This window comes from Triticum aestivum, chromosome 5A, assembly GCF_018294505.1.
Source record: "Triticum aestivum cultivar Chinese Spring chromosome 5A, IWGSC CS RefSeq v2.1, whole genome shotgun sequence".
Taxonomy (NCBI): domain Eukaryota; kingdom Viridiplantae; phylum Streptophyta; class Magnoliopsida; order Poales; family Poaceae; genus Triticum; species Triticum aestivum.
In genome coordinates this window covers 421026241-421035377 of record NC_057806.1, presented here as the reverse complement: position 1 = coordinate 421035377, position 9137 = coordinate 421026241, and positions in this window count along the sequence as shown.

Genomic DNA, 9137 nt, shown 5'->3' with positions numbered 1-9137 from the left:
ATAGGGGACGGAGGGGACGGAGGGGGCGTGCAGGCGCGGCGGCGGCGTATGGTTGGGGCGGAGGGGGCAAATTAGGTCGAGTGGGGAGGAAGGGAGGGAGGGGAATAGGTGGAGTCAGGGGGAAGCTTACTAATGGCGCACCCAGCAGCGGTGCGCCATTAGAATGTTTTTTTATTACAGTTCGAGCCCTCAGGTTATATTCCACCTAACCCAATCTACATCAGAACCCGCCCACTAGCCCGACTGGTCAGCACATAGCACACACACTGGAGGTCCTGGGTTCGATTCCCAGGCTCCCCAATTTTTATTTTTATGAATTTAAAATGTTGTTTGATATTTATTTGTGTTTAAATATGTTCAAACTTGTTTAAATCATAACAGTAATATTTTTTTATAAAAACAGTAATAATTTTTTTAAAATATATGTTCAAATTTGTGTAGCGGGGGAGGGTGCGGTTGATCGTCGGCGGCGAGGGGGACGTCGATGTCCCATGAACATGGTTTTTGAAGACCCGGGATCTCTATCTAGCTGGCGATATGTTGTGTCATCCATGCACCTTACGCATCCAGAAAATCCGTGGACTACCTGCCCCGCGAGATAACCGTAACCGAGATAGTCGTGTAGTAGTGAAAAATATATATATCTAACAATGCACCGCGTAGTAGTGCGCCATTACTAGTTTAAACTAGTAATGGCGCATTGTGACACGGTGCGCCATTAGTTGTTTTGCACAAAAAGAATAAAAAAATTCAGTACTGGCGCACTCCTTGTCCGGTTCGCCATTAGTAGTTAGAACTAGTAATGGCGCACTTCGTTCGGATGCGCCATTAGAATGTATATAAAATTGAAAAAAATTATCACTAGTGGCGCACCTTTTGTCTAGTGCGCCATTATTGTCTTCCACACTAATGGCGCGTCACCAACTGGTGCGCCGTTAGTATATAGTAGTGGCGCACTACTTCCCTGGTGCGCCATTAGTGTCAATCCTATCTATAGCCCTTTTCCTAATAGTGGAACTAGCTTGTAGATCTAGTTCAACTCTAGTGTTAAATTATTTGAAACTAGCCTCTAGAGCTAGTTCAACTCTAGTGTAAAATTATTTGAACTAGCTTGTAGAGCTAGTTCAAAACTAGTTTTAAATTATTTGAACTAGCCTCTAGAGCTAGTTCAACTCTAGTGTAAAATTATTTGTACTAGGTTATAGAGCTAATTCTACTCTAGTGCAAAATTACTTGAACTAGCTTGTAGAGCTAGTTCAACTCCAGTGTAAAATTATTTGAACAAGCTTGTAGAACTAGTTCAACACAAGTGTTAAATTATTTGTACTAGGTTATGGAGCTAGTTCAACTCTAGTGTAAAATTATTTGTACTAGGTTATAGAGCTAGTTCAACTCTAGTGTAAAATTATTTGTACTAGGTTATAGAACTAGTTCAACTCTAATGTAAATTTATTTGTACTAGCCTGTAGAGCTAGTTCAACTCTAGCGTAAAATTATTTGAACTATCTTGTAGAGCTAGTTCAACTCTAGTGTAAGATTATTTGAACTAGCTTGTAGATCTAGTTCAACTCTAGTGTAAAATGATTTGTACTAGGTTATAGAGCTAGTTCTACTCTAGTGTAAAATTATTTGAACTAGCTTGTAGAGCTAGTTCAACTCTACTGTAAAATTATTTGAACTAGCTTGTAGAGCTAGTTCAACTCTAGTGTTAAATTATTTGAACTAGCTTGTACAGCTAGTTCAACTCTAGTGTAATATTATTTGAACTAGCTTGTAGAGCTAGTTCACCTCTAGTGTAAAATTATTTTTACTAGGTTATAGAGCTAGTTCAACTCCAGTGTATAATTATTTTGACTAGGTGATAGAGCTAGTTCAACTCTAGTGTAAAATTCTTTGAACTAGGTTATAGAGCTGGTTCTACTCTAGTGTAAAATTATTTGAACTAGCTTGTAGAGCTAGTTCAACTGTACTGTAAAATTATTTGAACTAACTTGTAGAGCTAGTTCAACACAAGTGTAAAATTATTTGTACTAGGTTATGGAGCTCGTTCAACTCTAGTGTAAAAAAAATTTACAAGACTGTACAGCTAGTTCAACTATAGCGTAAAATTATTTTAATTAGCTTGTAGAGCTAGTTCTACTCTAGTGTAAAATTATTTCAACTAGCTTGTAGAGCTAGTTCAACTCTAGTGTAAAATTATATGTACTAGGTTATAGAGCTAGTTCTATTCTAGTGTAAAATTATTTGAACTAGCTTGTAGAGCTAATTCAACTCTACTGTAAAATTATTTGAACTAGCTTGTAGAGATAGTTCAACTCTAGTGTAAAATTACTTGAACTAGCTTGTAGAGCTAGTTCAAAACTAGTGTTAAATTATGTGAACTAGCCTCTAGAACTAGTTCAACTCTAGTGTAAAGTTATTTATACTAGGATATAGAGCTAATTCTACTCTAGTGCAAAATTACTTGAACTAGCTTGTACAACTAGTTCAACTCCAGTGTAAAATTATTTGAACTAGCTTGTTGTAACACCCGGGTAATCAAGCTACAGTAAAACTCTCCTAATGATGCCATGTCATCTGCGATTACTGTTACTAATCTCGGGATATATCGAAACCGCGTCAAATTCAAACTTAAAATTAAAGTCGACAATAAAAGTTTTCAAAATTGAAACAAAAATGTTCAGTGGGCGCCAAATATTACAAAGGTAATTATGGTGCAGAAAACACATTTTTAGTAAAAGACTAAATACTTTAAAATGATATAAAACAGAAAAGAAAAAAATAAAGAAAAGAAAGAAAGAAAGAGAAAGGAGAACCCCCCCCAAACCCCCCTGGGCCATCTGGCCCAGCTAACCCACCTGGCCCATCCGGCCGAACCGGCCCGCCTCCCCCTGCCGCCTCCCTTCCCTATTCCCCCGACCAGGGTTGGAACAGGGGCGCGTCCCCGCCGCACCCTCTCGCCGGCGACGACGAGGGGATAAGGTCGCCACGCCGTGCCCCCTCGGTCTCTCCTCCCACTCACCCCCACGCTCGCCTCGGTTCTTGCGCCTCCCACTCCCCTCCAGAGCCACCACACCTCGCCCCCTTGTTCCCCACCGCAACCGAGCACCGCCATGGCCTCGCCGCCGTCGTACTCGCGGCCACAGCGACCTCCAAGCCCTTCCGACGCGTCCGCTCGCTCCGCCTCCCTCGACTACGCCTCCACGTCAAGACGCAGGATGCCGAGCACCATCGAACGCTGTCCCAACCTCGTCTTCTTCCTTGGATCCCCGACGCATCTCCGACGAGTGCCGTCGACTCTCCGGCTACTAAACTCCCAAGGGCCATCTTGCGTGCCGCACGGTGAGCTCCCCATCTCCCGCCCATCTCCTTTAGCTCCCTCGCACACCCTAGCTAGTTGCCGCCGAAGCACCCGAACGCTCCGCCGCGGACCCCGTCGCCGACAAGTCTCCGGTGACCAAATGGTCACGGGCTCGTGTCGGTTACGCTCCTCATGCCGCGTAGATCCTCCCCAACCTCTCCATTTCTTCGCTAGCTCGCCCCAGCTCCACTCTCGTCGAGCTCCCGACTACACCGCCGACTGCGCGCGTCGCCGGCGCCCTTCCGGTGACCAAATGGTCACGGGGCCGAGCCCTTTGAGCTCAGCGCGTCGCACAGCTCCACCCTAGCCTTCCGTTCGCCCCGAAGCACGCTGCGTCGCCGTCTTCGTCCGTGCCCGAACAGCAGCCCGCCGCGCTCGTCGCTGGCGACCATTCCGGCCACCCCCGCCATCGTGCTCCCCTCCATCGGACGCGGCGCGAAGAGGCCGTTCCAGAGAGCCTGGTCGTGCCCGATTTGGTGCCCCGTAGCGCGATTCCGGCCAACTCCGGCGAGGGGCTACCTCTGTTGGGTCACCGGAGTCGCTCCGGCACCGTCCGCCGATGTGGCTAGGCGGGCCCCACCCCTGGGTCGCTGCCTGTGGGCCTGGGGCCCCAATTGGCCATGTTGACCAAGTCAACTTCGCTGATGTGGCAGCTACTGCCACTGACATGCGGGCCCCATGCCATAAAACAAATAAAAACAAATATATAAACTACTAATTAATTAAGTTAATTAACTAAAACCTAATTAGACACTGACTGCTGGGGCCACCCACTAATTAACCCATTTTAGTTAGTTTTAAAACTCTGTTAAGGCCCTTAAAAATGACATGTTGGTCCCACTGGACCCACCTGTCTGGTTTGACTGGTCAACCGACCAGTTGACCTGCCGACATCACTCTGATGTCATGCCTACGTCATCACACACTGTTTTGGATAATGTTGGAATTAAATATATAATTAAAATCAAAAAATGATTTAAATCTTTAGAAAATCATATCTTTTAATCCGTAACTCGGATGAAAATACTTTGTACATGAAAGTTGCTCAGAACAACGAGACGATTCCGGATACGCAACCCGTTCGTCCGCCACACCTCCCGAACCTATCAAACTCGTAGCTTTCCCCCTCCGGCTCCTCCGCCCGAAAATGCGAAACACCGGGGATACCTTCCCGGATGTTTCCCCCCTTCACCGGTATCACCTCATACCGCTTTAGGGCACCCCTAGCACCGTTACTTGTCTTGTCATGCATCGTTATGCATCTATTTGCATTGTATTCATTGTTTCTTCCCCCCTCTTCTTCCGCTAGACACCGAGACCGACGCCGCTGCTACCCAGTACGACTACAGAGTTGACGACCCTTCTCTCTTGCCAGAGCAACCAGGCAACCCCCCCTTTGATCACCAGATATCGCCTACTCTTCTCCCTACTGCTTGCATTAGAGTAGGGTAACATGTTACTGCTTTCCGTTAATCCTATTCTGATTCATAGCCTGTCCTTGCCACTACTGTTGATACCTTTACCTGCAATCCTAATGCTTAGTATAGGATGCTAGTTTATCATCAGTGGCCATACATTCTTGTCCATCTGCCATGCTATATTATCGGGCCGTGATCACTTGGGAGGTGATCATGGGTATATACTATATACTTTATACAGGATACATGTGGTGTCTAAAGACGGGTCGGCTTGTGTAGCACCCGCGAGTGATTCACGGATTGGGGGCTGAAAGGACCTTTGTCCCAACGGCCCTCTGTGTGGATCTTTGTGGCGAAGCGACAGGGCAGGTTGAGACCACCTAGGAGAGAGGTGGGCCTGGCCCTGGTCGGCGTTCGCGGTTATTTCAAAATAACATGCTTAACGAGATCTTGGTATTTGATCTGAGTCTGGCCACTGGCCTATATGCACTAACCATCTACGCGGGGACAGTTATGGGCACTCGACGTCATGGTATCAGCCGAAGCCTTCGTGACGTCAGCGACTGAGTGGCGCGCGCCGGATTGGACCGTAAGCCTGCTCTTGTATTAAGGGGGCTAGTTCTGCTTCCGGCCGCGTACGCAATGTGCAGGTGTGCAATGGGCGATGGGCCCAGACCCCTACGCCATAGGATTTAGACCGGTGTGCTGACCTCTCTGTTGTGCCTAGGTAGGGCTGCGACGTGTTGATCTTCCGAGGCCGGGCATGACCCAGGAAAGTGTGTTCGGCCAAATAGGATCGAGCGTGTTGGGATATGTGGTGCACCCCTGCAGGGAAGTTAATCTATTCGAATAGCCGTGATCTTCAGTAACAGGACGACTTGGAGTTGTACCTTGACCTTATGACAACTAGAATCAGATATTTAATAAAACACACCCTTCCAAGTGCCAGATACAACCGGTGATCGCTCTATCACAGGGCGACGAGGGGAGGATCATCGGTTAGGATTATGCTATATGATGCTACTTGGAGGTCTTCAGTCTACTCTCTTCTACATGCTGCAAGACGAGGCTGCCAGAAGCGTAGTCTTCGAAAGGACTAGCTATCCCCCCTTATCACGGCATTCTGCTGTTCAGTCCACATATAATAGCCTTATTCCAGTTGATACCAATGCATACATATGTAGTGTAGCTCCTTGCTTGCGAGTACTTTGGATGAGTACTCACGGTTGCTTTCTCCCTCTTTTCCCCCCTATCCCTTCTACCTGGTTGTCGCAACCAGACGTTGGAGTCCAGGAGCCAGACGCCACCGTCGACGACGACTCCTACTACACCGGAGGTGCCTACTACTACGTGCTGCCCGCTGACGACGACCAGGAGTAGTTTAGGAGGATCCCAGCGTGACGCCCCCGACTCAATCGTACACTAATCATGCATGCAAATGTGTACGATCAAGATCAGGGACTAACGGGAAGATATCACAACACAACTCTAAAACATAAATAAGTCATACAAGCATCATAATACAAGCCAGGGGCCTCGAGGGCTCGAATACAAGTGCTCGATCATAGACGAGTCAGCGGAAGCAACAATATCTGAGTACAGACATAAGTTAAACAAGTTTGCCTTAAGAAGGCTAGCACAAACTGGGATACAGATCGAAAGAGGCGCAGGCCTCCTGCCTGGGATCCTCCTAACTACTCCTGGTCGTCGTCAGCGGGCTGCACGTAGTAGTAGGCACCTCCGGTGTAGTAGGGGTCGTCGTCGACGGTGGCGTCTGGCTCCTGGACTTCAGCATCTGGTTGCGATAACCAGAAAGAAAGGAAAGGGGGAAAAGGGGGGGAGAAAGCAACCGTGAGTACTCATCCAAAGTACTCGCAAGCAAGGAACTACACTACATATGCATGGGTATATGTGTAAGGAGGCCATATCGGTGGACTGAACTGCAGAATGACAGAATAAAAGGGGGATAGCTAGTCCTATCGAAGACTACGCTTCTGGCAGCCTCCGTCTCACAGCACGTAGAAGAGAGTAGATTGAAGTCCTCCAGGTAGCATCTCCAAGTAGCATCTCCAAGTAGCATCTCCAGTAGCATCGCATAGCATAATCCTACCCGGCGATCCCCTCCTCATATCCCTGAGGGAGAGTGACCACCGGTTGTATCTGGCACTTGGAAGGGTGTGTTTTATTAAGTATCCGGTTCTAGTTGTCATAAGGTCAAGGTACAACTCCAAGTCGTCCTGTTACCGAAGATCACGGCTATTCGAATAGATTAACTTCCCTGCAGGGGTGCACCAACTTACCCAGCATGCTTGATCCCATTTGGCCGGACACACTTTCCTGGGTCATGCCCAGCCGCTGAAGATCAACACGTCGCAGCCCCACCTAGGCTCAACGGAGAGGCCAGCACGCCGGTCTAAACCTAAGCACGCAGGGGTCTGGGCCCATCGCCCTGAGCACACCTGCACGTTGCGTACGCAGCCGGTGAGCAGACCTAGCAACCTCCATTACAAAGGAAGTTGCGTTAACACAGTCCAACCCGGCGCGCGCCGCTCAGTCGCTGACATCACGAAGTGCTTCGGCTGATACCACGACGTCGAGATACCCATAACTACTCCCGCGTAGATGGTTAGTGCGTATAGGCTCGTAGCCAACTCAGATCAAATACCAAGATCTCGTTAAGCGTGTTAAATATCCGCGAACGCCGAACAGGGCCAGGCCCACCTGTCTCCTAGGTGGTCTCGACCTGCCCTGTCGCTCCGCCACAAAGATCAACACAGAGGGCCGTCGGGACAAAGGTCCTTTCAGCCCCCAATCCGTGAATCACTCGCGGGTACTCTTCGAGCTGACCCGACTTTAGTCACCATCTGTATAGTATGTAAGTATGTATAATATATACCCGTGATCACCTCCCGAGTGATCACGGCCCTATAGTATAGCAAGGCAGACTGACAAGAATGTAGGGCCAAAGGTGATAAACTAGCATCCTATACTAAGCATTTAGGATTGCGGGTAAGGTATCAATGACTGTAGCAGCAATGACAGGCTATGCATCAGAATAGGATTAACGGAAAGCAGTAACATGCTACACTACTCTAATGCAAGCAGTATAGAGTAGAATAGGCGATATCTGGTGATCAAGGGGGGGCTTGCCTAGTTGCTCTGGCAAGGAGGGGTCATCTATGACGTAGTCGACCACAGGGGCATCAGCATCGGCCTCGGAGTCTACCGGAAAGGAGTAACGGAGGTGGAACACAATAAATAACAGAGCAATCAAATGTAACACAAAGCAAGACGCGGCAATTCGTTGTGCTAGGGGTGACCTAACGTAGGGATAGGCGATACCGGTGAAGGGGGAAACATCCGGGAAAATATCACCGGTGTTTCATGTTTTGGGCAGAGGAGCCGGAGGGGGAAAGTTGCGAGTTTGATATGTTAGGGGTGCGTGGCGGACGAACGGACTGCGTATCCGGATTTGTCTCGTCGTTCTGAGCAACTTTCATGTTGAAAATATTTTAATCCGAGTTACGGATTAAAAGATATGATTTTCTAAAGATTTTATTAATTTCTGGAATTTAATTAATTATTTAAATTAGTTCGAAAATGGATTTATGACATCATCATGATGTCATGCTGACGTCAGCAGTCAACAGGGTTGACTGGTCAACCTGACAGTGGGTCCCGCATGTCATTGACTGATAACTAACTAACTAAATTAATTAATTTAATTAGTAGATTAGTCAGGTTAATTAAATGATTAATTAGTCTAAGCAGGATTAGTTAATTAATTAATTAATGAATTTAATTATTAATTATTAGTTATTAATTATTATTTACTACTAATATTTATTCAAATTTTGTTGTTGTTGTTGTTGTTGTTTTTATTTTATCTATAAATGTTCTGGGCCGTGGGCCCCAAGTGTCATAGGGCCATGGGGCCAAGGCGGGGCGGGCTACCGGGTGCGGGCGCACCCGAGCGAGTACAGGGCACGGGCGCCGCCCGAATGGCACTAGGGTGCTGGGCGCTAGCCCGTTTGGGCGCACGCCCAGGCTACCAGGGGGGTGCGCCGGCCACGGCGGGGCGCCGGAGCAGCACAGCGAGGGGGCGGCGGAGGTAGGTGGGCCGAGGCGACAGGGGGGAAACGGCGCCGCGGGGCAATGGCGGGGCACGGCGACAGCGGTAGGGAGCAGTGGCAGGGGGAGGCCACGGCGGAGCGAGCTCCGGCGCGGTGGTGGGGCGTCCTACGGCATGGAACAGAAGGGGAAGAGGAGAGGGGCGGAGGCGAGCACGGCGGCGGGGCTCACATAGGGCGTAGGGACGGGGCAGCGGGGCTCGTGGGGGTTGACGGGGACGCCAACGA